Source organism: Sphaerodactylus townsendi, linkage group LG10 (genome assembly GCF_021028975.2).
Source record: "Sphaerodactylus townsendi isolate TG3544 linkage group LG10, MPM_Stown_v2.3, whole genome shotgun sequence".
Lineage (NCBI taxonomy): Eukaryota > Metazoa > Chordata > Lepidosauria > Squamata > Sphaerodactylidae > Sphaerodactylus > Sphaerodactylus townsendi.
This window is the reverse complement of record NC_059434.1, coordinates 22,359,045-22,377,136: the sequence shown is the minus strand read 5'-3', so window position 1 is coordinate 22,377,136 and position 18,092 is coordinate 22,359,045. Positions and strand designations below refer to the sequence as shown.

Below are 18,092 nucleotides of genomic sequence, written 5' to 3'. Positions count from 1 at the left end.
TTGCTTTATTTTTCACAATAAGTCACCGCTGACTCATTGCAACCCCGTAGGGTTTTCAAGGCAAGAGACATTTGGAGATGGTTTACCATTGCCTGTCCTATCATTATGACCCTGATATTCCGACTGGTCTCCCATCCAAATACTAGCCAGGGTCAGGGCTGAGAGCATGTGACTGGCGCATGGTCCCCCAGCAAGTTTCCATGGCAGTGTGGGGATTTGAACCTAAGTTCCCCAGGTCCTAATCCAGCCATTCTCAACCAGGGTTCCGTGGTACCCTGGGGTGCCGTGAGCATGTCCCAGGGGTACCGTGGCAACACTACCACCCCCTATCATTTTTGTGGTGTCCCCCACCGGCGCCAGCAAGGACATGTAGCTGGCCCATCGGGCAGGGCCTGCCACAAGGTCAGCAGCCACCACCACCCCCAGTGCTTCCCTTCACCCTGGGAGGGGAAGGTGGGGGGTGTGGCAAGCAGGGGCAATGGGAGGGGAAGGTGGAGGGTGGCGGCAGGGGTACTGTGAGATATGAAGAGTGAGGTCAAGGGTACCCTGACCTCGAAAAGGTTGGAAAACACTGTCCTAATCCAACACCTTAACCACTACTCTATACTGGCTCTCCAATGCCGCTGCTTCCTAACAAATATTTTAGGCAAGCTAGGCTTTTGGGATCATTTTATAAATGGGAGCAGATTAGTCTTACACCAACTACAATGAAAATGAGGGAAACACGGCTCCGGTGGTATGGGCACATGATGAGCCAGGAGGAGATTTCTGTTGCAAAAATGGCCCTAAACTTTGACCCTGGAGGCCACCACCCACATGGAAGACCAAAGAAGCGGTGGATGGACAGTATTGCTGAAGACATGCGTGCTGTCAACCTTACCCCTGAAAATGCCCAAAATCGAGCTATTTGGTGAAGAAAATGTCAGTGCTAACCCCCTCAACGGGAATACAGCCCTAGAAGAAGGAGGAGGAGGAGCAGATTAGTCTGAGTCAATTCATCGGTTTTTTGATTGATGAGAGAGTGAGTCCATGGGACAAGATAAGAAAAATGGCAGAGGGCAATCCTTTGCCAGAACTTCAGTATCAACAGATCAAAGGTATTATCTGCTATTTAGCCCAAACAGTAGACATTTTTTTCAACCACTGAATACATTTGAGAAGTTAATGATGTATTCTGAGTTGCCAAAAGGATTCCTGGAGTTATTCTATGAGACATTTTTACAATTAAATTATAAGGCACCACCATAAAAGCAGGGATGACAAAAATATTTTATTCGAGAGATTACAAAAGATCAGTGGGAAAAGTTATAAGGATATCTTGGTCGCATCAAGTGAGATGAACATAAAGGGAAATGGCTTGAAATGATTGTTTAGGTGGCATCACACCTAGGTTAAATTAAGGAAGTTATTTAATAATGTCTCTGATCTATGTTGGGGATGTCACCAAGGTAGAAGCTCTCTTCACCACATGTGGTGGTTTTATTCTGCCATTAAAACAATTTAATGTCCGAGTATGTACTCTATTAGGTGAAGTCATAGCTCATAAAGTGAAATGTTTACCAGTATTAATTATGTTTGGCCAATCCCGTACATAGGAGAGCCTATACCTGAGGTCTTCAAACTATGGCCCTCCAGATGTTCAGGAACTACAATTCCCATCAACCTCTGCCAGCACGGCCAAGTAGCAGGGCTGATGGGAATTGTAGTTCCTGAACATCTGGAGGGCCATAGTTTGAAGACCCCTGGCCTATACGCTGGCTAGATTTAACATCATGCCATCTCCGCTACATAGAGGAAGACTTAAAGGTCTACCAAGCGATAAGAGGCTCTGTACCTGTAGCATAGGACAGCTGGATTCCATCCCACACATTCTCCTGAACTGCGTATTATACCAAGAACTCCGATCCAGCCTGCTATCCCAAGCTATAGACCCTATGATTGATTATACTGAATCAGATAAAGTAGTTACGCTTTTAAATTGTCAGGATTTTCATTGTTGCCTTATAGTGGCAAAGTTTTTGTCAGAAGTTTGTAAACTGAATGTATGACAAACGCGAAGTTTTTTACTATTCACTTTTCAACTGGAACTGTATTTTTTTAACTGGAACTATATTTTAACTGGAACTATCGTGTATAAGCCAATAAAGGCTTATTGAATTGAATTGAATTGAATTGAATATGTTTGGCCAAACAGAGAAACCATTAGAGCAGAATTATGACAATTTAGTTGAAGAGATTTGGTTGTGGCTGGAAGGTTGTTAGCTGCAAACCACTGGAAACAATACAAGCCACTAACGGTTTAAATCTGGCTCAAGAAATGTTGACTAACCATAGCTGTGGAGGGGGAAAGCAGCTTGGAAGCAGTTAAGAAAAGGCAATAGATGAGTACAGTCATTATCTGTACAAAGATGGCATCTGCTTATAATTTACTGGAACAGATTTTAACCTGAAGAACAGCCTACGCTTGTAATTCTCAATAGTATAAGAATGAGTTTGTTGTTGTTTTTAAGAACATTGACTTCTTACTAATTCAAAGACTGGATATAGTTACAAAGTTTGCAAAGAAGTTGATCAGAACTGTTGTAAATTGGTTATGGTTTAACAGTAAATTCGTTAGTTCATTTTCTTTCTTATCTGTTGCTGTAAGTCTCATAAGGGAAAGTTGGAAAAAAACGTTGAAAAGAGAGTTTAAGAGGAAAAACAAAACAAAACAAACTCCTACACAATATTTTCTCTTTTGGAATTACTGAACTGCTTTTCAAGGCAAGGATTTACTGCAGAATGTGCCTGTATGAAGATTTTTATGTAAGGCCGTTTCCGCACGGGCAATTAATGGCGGCCTGGAGACGGTAAAAACGCCGTCTCCAGGCCGCCATTTGCACAGGGGGCGCAGCTGCATCGCAGCAGCGCCGCCCTCGCGCCGCCCGCCCGTCGCGAAGCCGGCGTTTCCCCAGAGCGCTTGGAAGCGCTCTTTTTGGGGAAACGCCGCCTCGAAGCCGCTGCCGAGCGAACGGCAGCGGCTTCGCGACGCCGCCCCCACCCGGCACTTACCTTGTCCCCGGGCCTCCGGCGCGTCGCCGAGGCCTGGGGACACGCCCCCCTGCCCTGCGCCGCTGGAGCAGGCACGCAGGGCCAGGGGGGCCTGTCCCAGGCCTCGGCGACGCTCTGTGGCGCCGGCTGCCCGGCTGTTTCCAGGACCGTCCATGCGGACGGTCCCAGCGTCGCCTTCGTGCGGAAACGGCCGAAGATAATCTACATTAGATACTGTATATACTGTAGACACATCCAACATGATGAGCACTAGATGCTGTAAAGCAATTTGAATGGTTCACTAGTATCTGGGACGTCCAAGTTCAAATCTCCATGCCATCAGAGAAGCCCACTGTTTCTCATTCTAACCTACCTCACAGGGGTTTTGTGAGGACAGAACAGGTAAGAGAATAATTCAAACTGATGTGGGTCCCCATTGGAGGAAAAGGTGAGTATAAATGAAGTAAATAAAATAAATGAATTGTTTAATGAACACACTGAGATGAATTATGCCCACAGTTAATATACAACAGAGTGTGTGATGATAATACACCACTGAGCAACTCAATGTTTTCAATGCCATAAAGTTTAACTCAATATATAAATATGTGGATAGTTCTCCTGCTGTGACTGGACGTGACCATTTCCAACTGCACTTTCTTTTCTTTACTGCAAAATTTGTATTTTCTATTTCTAGGTTCCCCACTTCTGCAAATTAAAATATATGTGCTAAGCAGTTTGTCACTCTGCCTGTCTTAAGTACTGGGTATTTCCAGTGTTGCATGTAGCAATTCACAGGATGAATTCCTGGCAATAAACCCTTCCCCAAAAAATCTGTAAAGGACGGAGAACATTGTGATCTTGGGAAGAGTGCTTTTGCTAACCTGCTACACACCCAGTTCTGCTTCTATGACAGGTGTTAGTTTGCAGAGTTGTTGATCTATGGCAGTGATGGCGAACCTTTTCGAGACCGAGTGCCCAAATTGCAACCCAAAACCCACTTCTTTATCACAAAGTGCCAACACAGCAATTTAACCCGACAACTGAGGTTTTAGTTTAGAAAAAACGGTTGGCTCCGAGGCATGCGTTACTAAGGAGTAAGCTTGGTGGTAGTCGGTGCCTTTGCTTTGAAGCAACCATGCAACTCTCCCAATGGGTGAATCACAACCTTAGGAGGGTTTAATCAGAAGCAAGCCCCATTGCCAGCAACCGAGCTTACTCCCAGGTAAAGGATCATGCTTTAGTTCAGCACATGAAAATCAGTGGGGTTAACAGCGCTTAACAGGGTTACCTACACTGCTTCCCCAAAACTAGGTCTTAGGTTTCATGCTAATAATTGAGGCTAGTGGCCCAGGCCAGCCTAGATGTGTATTGGGGGGCACTCTGCACATGCCCACAGAGAGGGCTCTGAGTGCCACCTGGCACCCGTGCCATAGGTTCGCCACCACTGATCTATGGGCAGAGAGCAATGCATAGGAATTATGGTCTATATATGACAGCTCTTACCAAAGATTGTTTAACGTCTGTCTGACAAAAGAAAGTCAGTTACAGCTTTGGGAAATGCAACGGCAGGACCTGGCAAAATCCTTCCAAAAATGTACCTGCTAAATACAGAGATGCTGTGAAGAAAAATGACAGCCATACACAAATGTGGCCTCTTTTTTTCACCAGTTCAATTAGGGGATAGACAATTACCTTCAGTTCTCCAAAACAGCCGTATCTTGCCAAGGACAAGTTTAAATGCTAAAATGCCAGCAATCCCACATTTTAAATGACCGTGTATCCAAGACATTTCCATCCCTCAACAAAAAAGCACGCATTAATTACCTGTTGTTGATCCTGTCAGCTCCGAAGCAAGAGCCACGATTTTTAGGAATCAAAATCTCAGGCTCATGTTGAAGGCACATCAAACAGCCAAAAGCATTTTGTTCCCAAAATGCGTACATAAAAAACCAAACTGTACTCTAGTTCCAAATCTGTGTGGCAAAACGGTTGCCCGTGAACCAATAAAAAGGCTCCTTTATGTTTATGAAGATGGGCAGAATTTGATTTGCTAAAAAGCATTCCTGGCCACAACAGAGAGGCGTCCTCTTCTCCCTTCCCTAACCAATTTTCTAGCCACACCAGTGGCCAACAGACTCCAAGCACATCAGGTATACCCAACAAGAGAGAACTAGCAGCAGCTGAGAGTTGGAGAGAAGAAATATCATCCAGTTCACTAAAGGCTGGGATAGGACCCTGGCTGAAGCAGGGGAAAAGGAGAAGCAGGGGTAGAAAGTGGTACTGGGAATCTAGTACAGAGCAACAGAGAAAGGGGTGGTGATGGGATCGGTTGGGAAGAGAGAGATGGGCCCGGTATGGAGACTGTCACAGAGGCAGCAGCAAGGTTGTATCTTCGGATTCACAACCGTTTGAAGACTCTGACATAAGACCCTCCAGAATCAGAAACCTCAGCCTGTCCTGAAGCGACCAAACTCAAACTCGGGCACTTCTTCTCCAGAGCAGCTGTAACGCCACCAACCAACTACCACTGTGTTCAGATTCTAGAACAGCAGTTCATACGGCTGCCCCACAGTTCTACAGTTCCAACCGGGCTCCTCCCAGCGGTACAAACTGTGGTCTTGTCAATTTCTGTCCTCATTTCAGGGTCCTAAAAATACTGGAGATGGTTTAGATATAGAAAGGAGAACGAAGGCTCATTCCGCACATGCAGAATAATGCACTTTCAAACTGCTTTCAGTGCTCTTTGAAGCTGTGCGGAATGGTAAAATCCACTTGCAAACCGTTGTGAAAGTGGTTTGAAAACGCATTATTTTGCGTGTGCGGAAGGGGCCTTCGGAGCCCCAAATAAACAAATCTGTAGAAATTAGTGAAATGCACACTTTTTTTCCCTTCCCCACCAGACTTAATTTCTGCCTCTAACTAGGCACTTTCGTACAGGCAGAATAATGCACTTTCGATCCACTTTCACAATTGTTTGCAAGTGGATTTTGCTATTTTGCACAGTAAAATCCAGCTGCAAAGTGCACTGAAAGTGCATTATTCTGCCTGTGCGGAAGGGGCCTATGCCTCAGCACTAATCTATGTCTCTGACGCTCCCTTCAAATGAAAAAGGCTCTGTCTGCAGAAACATTTATTTGTGTGTAGAGGTTTAGCTTCTGAGGAGAACAGTGGAGCATGTGTCATTCAGAAATAATTGTAGAGAAAGCTGCTCAAAAGGCTGAAAATTCATGAGGCGTCACTGTTTTTTACAAGAGAAACAAGAGTGGCTGGGGTGTGTGTGTGTGTGTATGTGTGTGTGTGTGTGTTCGCGCGCACGCGCATCCCATGGCAAGGATCTGGGAACTCTAGTTAGCAAAGAGGAAAAGTATGAGCAGCAATTACTGCAACTGGACATAATCATGTGAGGTTACGCACCTACAGTGTAGTCCTATGTAGAGTTACTTCAGTCGAAGCCCACTGAAATCAGCGGACTTAGACTGGAGAAACTTTTTTTAGGATTGCACTGTTTATAGTCAGTCTGTTGGGTCAGATGGAAAATCAGAATGTAAATCAAGAAACCCTGAGTTGTTTATTGTACTAAATTGTACTAAACAATTACAGGAAGATCCTTGTAAAAACATCTCAGTGAGCAGCAGCACAATTCAATTACAACATGGAACCTCTCTTCACTGAGTCACGGCTCCCATAATAACAAAACCTTATTGCACAAAAAAGAATGTAATTTTCTTTATTCCTTGAGGATCTTTTAAGCAGGAATAACCTGTGATTCTTCTTTAACCATTACAAAGCAGACATTCCTTATCCTGAAAATAACAGGGTTTAACTGGGTTCTCTCCCTTTACAGCTACTTTACAAAAGTTCAAACTCAGCTCTTATTTATAACAAATTTAAAAAAGAAAGGAAGAACAGGGTTCACGTGTTTGATGATGCAAGAAAAATCCACAAGCTTCTGCATTTCTTGCAACTACTATTACGCTCTTAAGCAACAAAGGCATTCCAACATGTATTGGTGATAGGGAAATTTATACAATTAAAATAACTTATTCTAAAGCACACTCGGTTTCAATAGTTTTTGGAGGGGCATTATGGAGCAAGACATCCACAACTTCAGACCTTCACAGAAGAAGAAGAAGAAGAAGAAGAAGAAGAAGAAGAGGAGGAGGAGGAGGAGGAGTTTGGATTTATATCCCCCCTTTCTCTCCTGTAGGAGACTCAAAGGGGCTTACAATCTCCTTGCCCTTCCCCCCTCACAACAAACACCCTGTAAGGTAGGTGGGGCTGAGAGAGCTCCAAAAAGTTGTGACTAGCCCAAGGTCACCCAGCTGGCGTGTGTGGGAGTGCACAGGTTAATCTGAATTCCCCAGAGAAGCCTCCACAACTCAAGCGGCAGAGCTGGGAATCAAACCCGGTTCCTCCAGATCAGAGTGCACCTGCTCTTAGCCACTGCTCTTAGCCACTACGCCACTGCTGCTTGTTGAAAACTACCTGGACCCATATAGGCTCCTTCCACACCTGCAGAATAATCCACTTTCAATCCACTTTCAATGCACTTTCCAGCTGGATTTCACTGCGCGAAATAGCAAAACCCACTTGCAAACAATCGTGAAAGTGGACTGAAAGTGCATTATTCTGCATGTGCGGAAGGGGCCGTAGAGATGTAAAATTTCCAGAAATTTTAAAGCCATGGTAAAAAAAACCCTGGAAGTCCTGGTTGTGGCAGAGCTGTGCTGCCATCCAGAATGGACGCTGGCATGGCGGAAGAAGGCCAGGATGTTCCCTAGGGCGGAGCTGACGTCAGTCGACTCTCCCCAGGTTTGTGGCCAATTGCATCACAGCCCTGGCCCTAGACAGTCCACTGGCCCCAATGGAGGGCTTTCTGAAGGTGGGAAGGGTTTTTGCTGTTTCCTCTCTCCCTGTGCCTCCAGAAAGCCCTCTGAAGGCAGTGGGGTGGCGAGGTAGCAATGTCCTCCTCAGCCACCTCCATTGTCTAGATTGGGTGGTAAGATTTTTAACATCCTGTATATGCGCAGTTATATACCGTGTTTCCCCGAATATAAGACAGTGTCTTATATTAATTTTTGCTCCCAAAGATGTGCTATGTCTTATTTTCCAGGGATGTCTTATTTTTCTGTGTTCTGTTCGTCGGGCATGCTTCCAAACAAAAACTTTGGCCCCTTCCGCACATGCAAAATAATGCGTTTTCGAACCACTTTCACAACTGTTTGCAAGTGGATTTTGCTATTCCGCACAGCTTCAAAGAGCACTGAAAGCAGTTTGAAAGTGCGTTATTCTGCATGTGTGGAATGAGCCTTTGCTATGTCTTACTTTTGGGGGATGCCTTATATTTCGCACTTCAGCAAAACCTCTACTATGTCTTATTTTTCGGGGATGTCTTATATTAGGGGAAACAGGGTAAGAGGAAAATTCTGATGCTTCTCAACTGAGTACCTAGATAGTCACCTGTGCCACATATTTGCCCTTAGGCATCTTCCATATGTTTGTAACCAGGCAATTGGCCTTTGGGCTTCAGCCAAACACACCACATATACATACTACACTTTCTCTTATGTTGCAAGGCAAGTTCCCCCAAGCTTTTTGAGTCTGTGGGCACATTTGGAATTCTATCAAGGCTTGGTAGATGCATCAACAAAATGGCTGCCACAGGAGCAGAGCCTGCCACAGAATGAAAGCTTAACTTCAACGTAGATGAAGTGTAGATGAAGTGGTGACAGTGCAGATGAAGTGGTGACAGCTGCCACCAAAGCAATATTTTAAAATTTGAATAGCCGATCAAATCTCTGATAGTCAAAAGTCTTGCTTGGCAAAAGCCCTATCTAGACCCACCCTCTTCCTAAAAAAACTTGGCAGACGCCAGAAAAAGTGTCAGCAGCTGCCATGACATGTATGGGATTGCGTAGGGAACCCCGGTTGCAAGATATCAACTTGTGTGATATATTCGCCCTCAAAAAATACATCAGAGACAAAAGAGAGAGAGAGAGCATAACGGCAGCAGTTGGCACAGAATGATTCACATGAAATCTGGGATGGGACATGATTCCACAGGCCTCACAGAAGTTAAAACTTCTTGCACAATGCCCCTCTTTACAAACTATTTTTGCCACAGGAACAGGGCTAAGTGTTGCTCTCTCGTCCACTGGTCTGAAATGAGAAGCAGTAACCTTCTGCCATTTATAGGCAGAAGAGGGTCAGAGCCAGCTCACTGGTTCGCCCTGTTTAATATTGACTACTTGGAGTGGCAGCAGATCTTCAGGGTCTGAGATAAAGACAAGATCAACTGTTACCTAATAATCTAGTTGGAGTGGCCAAGGATTAAAACTGGAAGATTTTGAATGCAAAACAGGCACCCTGCACACTTAGGAACGTGTTCTTTGCCAGGTTCCCTCTATTCCAGTGATGGCGAACCTTTTTGAGACCGAGTGACCAAACTGCAACCCAAAACCCACTTATTTATCACAAAGTGCCAACATGGCAATTTAACCCGAATACTGAGGTTTTAGTTCAGAAAAAACGGTTGGCTCTGAGGTGTGCGTTACTTAGGAGTAAGCTTGGTGGTAGTTGTTGGCTTTGCTTTGAAGCAACCATGCAACTCTTCGAACGGGTGAATCACGACCCTAGGAGGGTTTACTCAGAAGCAAGCCACATTGCCAGCAACCGAGCTTACTCCCAGGTAAAGGATCACGCTTTAGTTCTTTGCATGAAAATCAGTGGGGTTTAGAAGTGCTTAACAGGGTTACCTACACTGCTTCCCCAAAACTAGGTCTTAGGCTTAATGCTAATAATTGAGCCCAGCGGCCCAGGCCAGCCTAGATGTGTGTGTGTGTGTGTGGGGGGGCAATTTCTCCCCCACATGATGAACTCTGTTTGTGCGTGCCCACAGAGAGGGCTCTGAGTGCCACCTCTGGCACCTGTGCCATAGGTTCGCCATCACTGCTCTATTCCAATTTGACATCAAGTTCGGACAAACAAAATGTCAAGCAAATACAAGACAAGTTGTGCATGGAAAAGGGGCAGAGGGAATGCGAGCAACCATTTCTTAAACACAGCATGGGGAAACTCCAGACTGCAAGCTGGCAATTCTCAATTTCACCCTTGTAAATTCGCAAGGAGAGCAGTGTGGTGTAGTGGTTAAGAGCGGTAGCTTCTAACCTGGAAAAACGGGTTTGAGTCCTCACTCTTCAACATGAAGCTTGCTAGGTGACCCTGGGCCAACCATAGTTCTCTTGGAACTCTCTCAGCCCATGCAGAGGCAAGGCAATGGCAAATCACCCCCCAATGTCACTTGCCTTGAAAAGTCAGCTGTGATCTGATGGCAAAGTTACACACAAAGATGCCCTGAGATCGTCAGATCTCAGAAGCTAAGTAGGGTCAGATCTGGTTAGTCATCGGATGGGAGACTATCAAAGAATCCCAGGGTCGTTAGGTCGAGGAAGGCAATGGCAAACCATCTCTGAATGTGTCTTGCCTTGAAAACTCTACTGGGTTGTCATAAGTCGGCTGTGACTTAGAACATAAGAAAGAGCCTGCTGGATCAGACCAGAGTCCATCCAGTCCAGCACTCTGCTACTTGCAGTGGCCCACCAGGTGCCTTTGGGAGCTCACATGAAGGATGTGTAAGCAATGGCCTTCTGCTGCTGCTGCTCCCGAGCACCTGGTCTGCTAAGGTATTTGCAATATCAGATCAAGGAGGATCAAGATTGGTAGCCATAGATCGACTTCTCCTCCATAAATCTGTCCAAGTCCCTTTTAAAGCTATCCAGGTTAGTGGCCATCACCACCTTCCGTGGAAGCATATTCCAAACACCAATCATGCATTGTGTGAAGAAGTGTTTCCTTTTATTCGTCCTAATTCCCTCCCCCCCCCCCCACATTTTCAATGTACGCCCCCTGGTTCTAGTATTGTGAGAAAGAGGAAAAAAATATCTCTGTCAACATTTTCTACCCCATGCGTAATTTTACAGACTTCAATCATATCCCCCCCTTCATGCATACTTCATGGCACTTCATGCATACAAATGCCAGGCGCTGGTCCTGGCAATCTGTAGCACATCTGGACAAGAACAGAGCAGCCAGCCAGCCTCCACATGCCACGGAATCAGGTCTTCTCTCCCACCATCCTTCCTTTTTGTGTTGCCGCCTACTCCCCAGTTCAGCAGACTTCAGGCAACATTACACAAAGGTGTGTGGGGGGTGGTGGTGGTGGTGGTAATGCCCTACCCAGAAATATTAATTATTACAAAAGGATCACAGACTTTTTCCAGCATGTGCATGTTCCAAGCTCCCACATATTGAAATCGCAGGAACTTCAGCACATACAAAGTCAACTTTGAGACAAGGCATTTTTGGAAGCATCTATCGATAGATCTAGATTTGGGTTCCTTTCTCCCTGAAAGCAACACATTCAACTGATATAAGAATTCATCTGGTCCAATGCGCACGCTCTTCTCCAGATGGCTACAGGGAAGGAACAGAATTTCCCAAAGGCTATGGGGGCTCGACAGCAGGATAGACTAATGATTCCCCCCATCCCTGGTATGAATGAAACAAAACACTCGGTTAACTCAAGAATGTCGAATCTAACTTTCGGTGCGTTTTGCAGGGAATTTCCAATAGATCCCTGAAGGATGTTGAACCGAGAGTCGCTCCAAAGCACTCCGGCGGGATCACAAGCACCATCCCCAGGCAGGGCAGAAGGGCAGGGGAAGCGTAAAAAGGTCTCCCTTACTCGTCGCCCCTCGGAGCGCATCGCAGAGGAAGGGGCTCGATCCCACCGGCTCTGGCTACGGAGCTCCGTCTGCGCAGCCGCTCCAGCCCTCACATCAGAGCCAGTTGAGCGCTGCTGCTGCCTGCCCGGCTGGAGAGACACAAACCAAGAGGGGCGGGAACACAGGAGCCCGTTCACACGTGACGAGCAGTTGCAGGAGGAGGAGGAGGACTCGGCTTCCGCCTCCTCTGACGTCTCCGGCAGGCGCCTCTCCCACTCCGACCACCCCGCTTGGGGAGACGCGCCCGCGCCCCTTTGGCTCTGGGGCACGTCATTCATTCATTCATGCATTCGATTTTGACCAAGCCTTTTCCCGACAAATGGGGCTCAGACCGACTTCCAACAGTTCCATCTATAAACATATTAAAACCTAATAGGATTACCAAAAAAAAAATAATTAACACTTGCAACGTTTCTGCTTCTGCTTGCAACTATTTCGTAGACTTCTTTAGCTCTTCTTGTCTTTTGGCCGCAATTCCTTCCTTCTTTCCTTTTTTCCTTCCTTCCTTAGGAAGCGTTCTGATGCATTTGGAATACTTGTGCAATGCTTTCTGTCAGTTTGGTGGGCCCTAATACAAGGATGTTATTTCTTTTTCAGGGCAGAGAGTTGCTGTGGGGTCAGGGATCAGGCCTAGATCAAGTTATGTTGGTGCTAGAGGCAAAAACAAAAGTCAAACGTTCGTTTGCTTGGAGCACAATCTACTGGACAGTTCTTGTGCACAGGGGCTAGCGAAAGGAACAGGGGTGGTTTTTGGGCCCAATGAGCCGGACTTCCATTTGGATGATCTGAAGATGAACATGTCTTCAAGTCATAACTCTCATGGCAAACCTTTCTACAGGGCTTTCCAGTTAAGAAGTGAACAGAGATGGTTTACCATTGCTTTCCTCAGTGTATGAAACGGTCTTCCTTAGTGGACTCCCATCCAATTATTAACCATGACCAGCCCTGCTTAGCTACTAAATTATGACAAGCTTGAGCCAAGCTGACCTATTCAGGCTACTGGTTGATCTGAACTATGCCCCAGATCATGCTTTGGTGGATGAAACAGCAACCACAGAGTGGGATGTACTAAATATTTGTGTGTGTGGAAAGTGCTGTATGGCAATCCAGGGATGTAGGTATAGATTTTTTATGGGGGGGGTGTTCGGGGGTGGGGCCATGCCCCACCCACCCCTGGGGGCATGGCGACGCCTCCCAAAGCCCCACCCCCTAGCCTCAGTGCTTATAAAAGCAGCGAGGCCAGGGGTGGCAGACTCCCCACCCCCACCCCGGCTGGGCTCCCAGCCAGCAGTCCCTTCTGCCCTCCACTCCAGAGCCCAGTGCAAAATCTGAGTTTTGCGCCCCTGCCCCCCAATGGGTAGCCACTGTGATGCTGAAATCTACCCCCAAACAGCATCACTTTCAATGATGTTTAAACTAGGGAGCCCAGATTCTCCTTTTAAATCCACCTTAAAGGGAGAATCTGGAGTCCCCAGTTAAAACAAAATTTAAAGTGATGCTGTTTTGGGGTGGATTATCCCCCACCCTTAAACAGCATCACTTTCCATGTTTAAACTGGGGACCTCAGATTCTCCCTTTAAATCCATGCTGAAGGGGGTGGATTTAAAAGGAGAATCTGGGAAAATTTGGGGGGTGCCTACTGTCAGGGGTGCAATTGTAAAGCTAGCAGCACCAAACTTTCAGGGTATCTTTAGGAGACCCTCCTGCTTATACCACCCACGTTTCGTAAAGTTTGGTTAATGGAGGCCAAAGTTATGGACCCTCAAATGTGTACTCTTCATCTCCTATTAGCTCCCATTTGAAACAATGGGGATGAGGGCATCCCCTTTGGGAGTCCATAGCTTTGGACCCCCTGGATCAAACTTCACAAAACCTGGGTGGTATCAGTAGGAGACTCTCCTGATGAAACCACCCAGGTTTGGAGAAGTTTTGGTCATGGGAGCCCAAGTTATGGGCCCTCAAATGTGTAGCCCCCATCTCATATTAGCTCCCATTGGAAACAAAGGGGGATGGAGCACACCCTTTGGGAGTCCATAACTTTGTACCCCCTGAACCAAACCTCACCAAACTTGGGTGATATTATCAGCAGAGTCTCCCAACAAATCCCTGAAATGTTGGTGTTGCTAGCCTAAACCCAGCGCCCCCTGCAGGCCAAAAATAAAAAACACTAAAAATACAAAAAACCCACAAACGGTGGGTGGAGCTTCGGACATGTAATGGGGGGGGGGTTGAACCCGAGAACCCCCCCTTACCTACATCCTTGTGGCAATCCCAGAAAAATGCTTTCAGTGAGAAGCAGGGGTGATTTGCCATTGTCTTTCTCTGCAGAATCTGGTGGTTTCCTGTCCAAGTACCAACCCTGCTTAAGTTCCAAGATTTGACCAGATCAGGCCCACATTCCATCCCATACTAAATATCTACAGCATGCCAAATATTTTTATTCCATTTGCAAAAGTTTGTACAATTTACCTGTGGACTCTAATCCCTATAATCAGAGTCACCCCATGATTTTCCAATTTAGTATCACTGGTGCTGACTAAAACATACACACCCTGCCATTTCTCTTTTCTATGTATTGTTGAAAGTTTTCACGGCCGGATTCAACTAGTTGTGGTGGGTTTTCCGGACTGTGTGACCATGATCTGGTAGATCTTTTTCCTAACATTTTGCCTGCATCTGTGGCTGGCATCTTCAGAGGTGTATCACAGAGACCTGTGATACACCTCTCTGAAAATCTCAACTCTAGGATCTAGACAACTTTAGGAACAAGATCTACCAGACCATAACTCCACAACAGGAAAACCTAACTCCTTCCTTCTATGTTTTTTTGTCTTTTTAAAACTTATATAGCATAAAGCGGGGGGGGGGGGGATCCCTTGTACCCATGTGTGAGCATGCATGTATATCTATCAACTTTGTAAAACTTCCAAGATCTTGGCAAAATCACATGCCAGAATACATTTGATATACCTGGTGCTACAGGAAACAGTCCAACAAATGTATTATTTTGAGCCTGGAAGAGGAGAGGCACACGATTAAATCCAATAAATAATAATAAAAGGAAAGAGCTAAGTAAATGCTTCAGTCTCACCCCACAATCCAGCAGTCTTAAAAAGGGTTTATCTTGATCTGGATTGTGATCAGGATTTAGTTTTAGCAGATGCAGATCATGTTTCATTCACTTGGGAGACTTTTTTCTTCATGTAAAGGTTCATGCACGGAAGTTGATTCGGTTCATGCTGTAGGGAGGTCTCGGGGAAGAATGATGGCTCATATGTAATAAAGGACGCTGTCCGGCCCTGGGGAAAAAGCTTCCCTCTTTTAGCAAAGGTGAGAGGATGAATGAAATGCTGGCATGATGATATGATACAAATTGTTTGCGCCATTCAGAGATTTAATACAAAGAGGGAATTGCAAAATACATTTGGGATAATGTTGCATCAAGAATACAGAATACAGGGCAAGTCTGCAAATGACCCCCTTAAAATTGCTGGCCCACTTGCTCTGAATCGCAGCACATAAAAATGTAAATTACAAACTGGCTTGTGTTTGGGAAGGATGCAATGGGCAAGACAGCCCTTCCTTTCTCCTCCTGTAGAACCTGCCATCTCTACTTTTTTTTCCTGAAGACCTTCTGATTCTGAAGGAATAGAATGTTTACAAATTTGGTGACTTCAGTTTTACTAAAACAGCTAACTAAAATAAATATATACTATGTATCAAAAGGCAATAGGGATCCAGCAGCACATTTATACCAACAGGAAAGATCTTGCCACTGTTAACATCTACAATAGACTACTGTAGTCTGCTGTACATGTGATTGCCCCTGAAGACTGTCCAGAAGGGTTGATAGGTGTGGGACATAGGGATATCACTCCAGCCTCACAACAAACTCAAGGATCACACTGAAAATTTTGTTGTGTGTTTTTTAAATATCAAGCCATATTAAAGTTTTTAATTATTAATAAATCAAATGTTAAAAATGTATGTGCGATGTAGTTTTTATGTTAACTAAGTATTAACTTGAGCTTATTTTATTCTTTGAGTTTTGAGTGTATATATATACACATGCACTGTTTGTTCATATTATTACTCAATTGCTTTTAATCCCAATATTGGGCCATTTATTTGCAGTTGCAACATATACATTTGAAATAACAGCAACTGAATTAACTACAAACATTTTGTTAATACGGGAGTACAATTTTAGGGGTTGCCAAGGGGTATGGGAGTGAAAAAAGGTTGGGAACCATTGCTCATAGGAAGAAACATGGGAGAGAATGATTTTCACCAATCCAATAATATATCGGAATTTGGGACTACATCACTAACAAATCATAACTGAATATGAGAGCTTTCTGACTCCATACAAAACTTGCCCCCACATCAAAAGGAAAAAGAAATTGCCAACCCAATTGTGTTGAGGGTTGAGAATTGTTTGACCAGTGCTTTTCTTTTCCAGTTTAACATCTCATGTGAAGAGACACACACACAACGGGAATGGGAAACAGAATGGGAAAGTCACCATCTATGCTTATTATGTGTATCTCTGTTGATTATACATGCTGCTATTATTGTTGCCTTATAGCTTATGATGTTCTTGTTTATAATGTTGTGTTTATTTATCCTATGTTTATTGATGTTATGGTTACTGATGTTTGCTGTTGTTGTTCACTGCCCTGAGCCCTGCGGGGGAGGGCGGTATACAAATCGAATAATACAATACAATACAGATATCCAAAATTGGAGAAAAAATGGAATGAGAAATAGCTATGACAGGCAAACTTAAAAGGACATATTCGATTTCATAACGAACCAGAAAAAAATGGACTTGGTTTAAGCTACCGAGAAAAAAAGAGACCAGGTTGAAATTCTGGGTTGAAAACTACCAATACCCCAGCATAAATGTTAACAGCAGGGCAGTTTATCAAATGTGATTTACAAATTAAGACAGAAGCACATGTTTACACCATTTATTATGGTTATGATTTTTTTGGAAATGTTAGTAGTACACAAACAGGCCTGGCTTGTACTGTGGTTAAAGCTGGGACCTGGGTTTTCATCTTCTTGGGGTGTAATTCCATGCTCCATTCTACAATGAGAATTTTGCAAAAAATCTTCCTTATCCGGCAACAATTCAGCTTCTGTATGTAAGGTGGTTCCAAAGTGTATAATTTCTGATTCTGATAACCCGTTATCTTGGAAAAATCAAGTCCATGGTATGATACTGAAGGAACTTTGAATTTCTTTTAAGGGAGAGGAATTTGAATTAATTTGAGGTAAACTTTTAAGTTTTAATGTGTTTGCTTGCACAAGAACTTTGGGCATTATGGTTCAAAGTTGCCAGAAATTTATCTTAAGGCCCCTTTGCCATGTATAGTTTGCAAAGGAAAAACAAAAGAACAAAATTTTAACATGTTTTCATCAATAATAAAAGGCACAATCTTATCAGCGTATTGTTTGAAAAACTGTTAACAGCTTGGGTTGAGATGAAATTAGTTTGCATTGGAACATCTGCAACTCCACCACAAACATTAAAAAGCACTTTTTGTTGATTTCAGTTATGAAATGAAAGGTTGGTTTCATGGATGATCCTGCAACATTAAAACATCAAAGGGAGTTTCTTCAAAACAGCAGGAATGAGTCTTTTAGCATCCGCAGTTGCAAGCAATTGAACACCCAGATCTGAGTTTTAAATATGAGTTCAAAACTGCCTCCATCACAGTGGGATCACAAACAGTAAAGAACTGATTGCCCTTCCATTGTGAACTGACCCAGATCAACAACACCTGGGCATGTTAGTGCCCTTTAAATTTGGAAGACTTCTGCAGTCAGACCCCGGGACTACCCAAGAATTGTCTATTTTGAACTGCAGCAGCAGTAGAGATGTTCTTTCCGTCGCTTAAACTGCAGATGCCAGGGATCCACCGCACTTGCACTTTCAGCATGCCAAGAAGTGCTCTAACCTTTGAGACACACTGCCTTCGAGCAGGGACTTGTTCCTTGCGATATCCTCACATATACGAACTGTACAGGTTTAAAATAAAAACAAACAAAACTGCAGACTAAATCCAGCGCTTTATGCCTGCAGAGCAAACTCTTTCCATTCATCCTTTCTTCGGCAGGCGACACAAACTCGCTTCCCCATGGCAACCGACCGGGGGTGAAGATGGCGAAGGCGGCCTTGGAGTCAGACGCTGCGGTTGGCAGTTCGCGCATGCGCTCTGTTTCCTTCTGAATCTAACCGCTGAAGCGGCAGACGCCGCGGTTGGAAGT

At 44.6% G+C, this 18,092-nt stretch overlaps 1 protein-coding gene across 1 annotated transcript in view; it reads right to left on the bottom strand.

Moving 5' to 3' along the window:
* The window catches only part of ATP10D (ATPase phospholipid transporting 10D (putative)), a 78,905-nt gene extending 66,990 nt beyond the window's left edge, over positions 1 to 11,915 (bottom strand). Inside the window, 1 exon segment of the mRNA XM_048508724.1 lies at positions 11,777 to 11,915. The gene's annotated coding sequence lies outside the window, so the exon portion shown is untranslated.
* Positions 11,916 to 18,092: the final 6,177 nt, after the last annotated feature.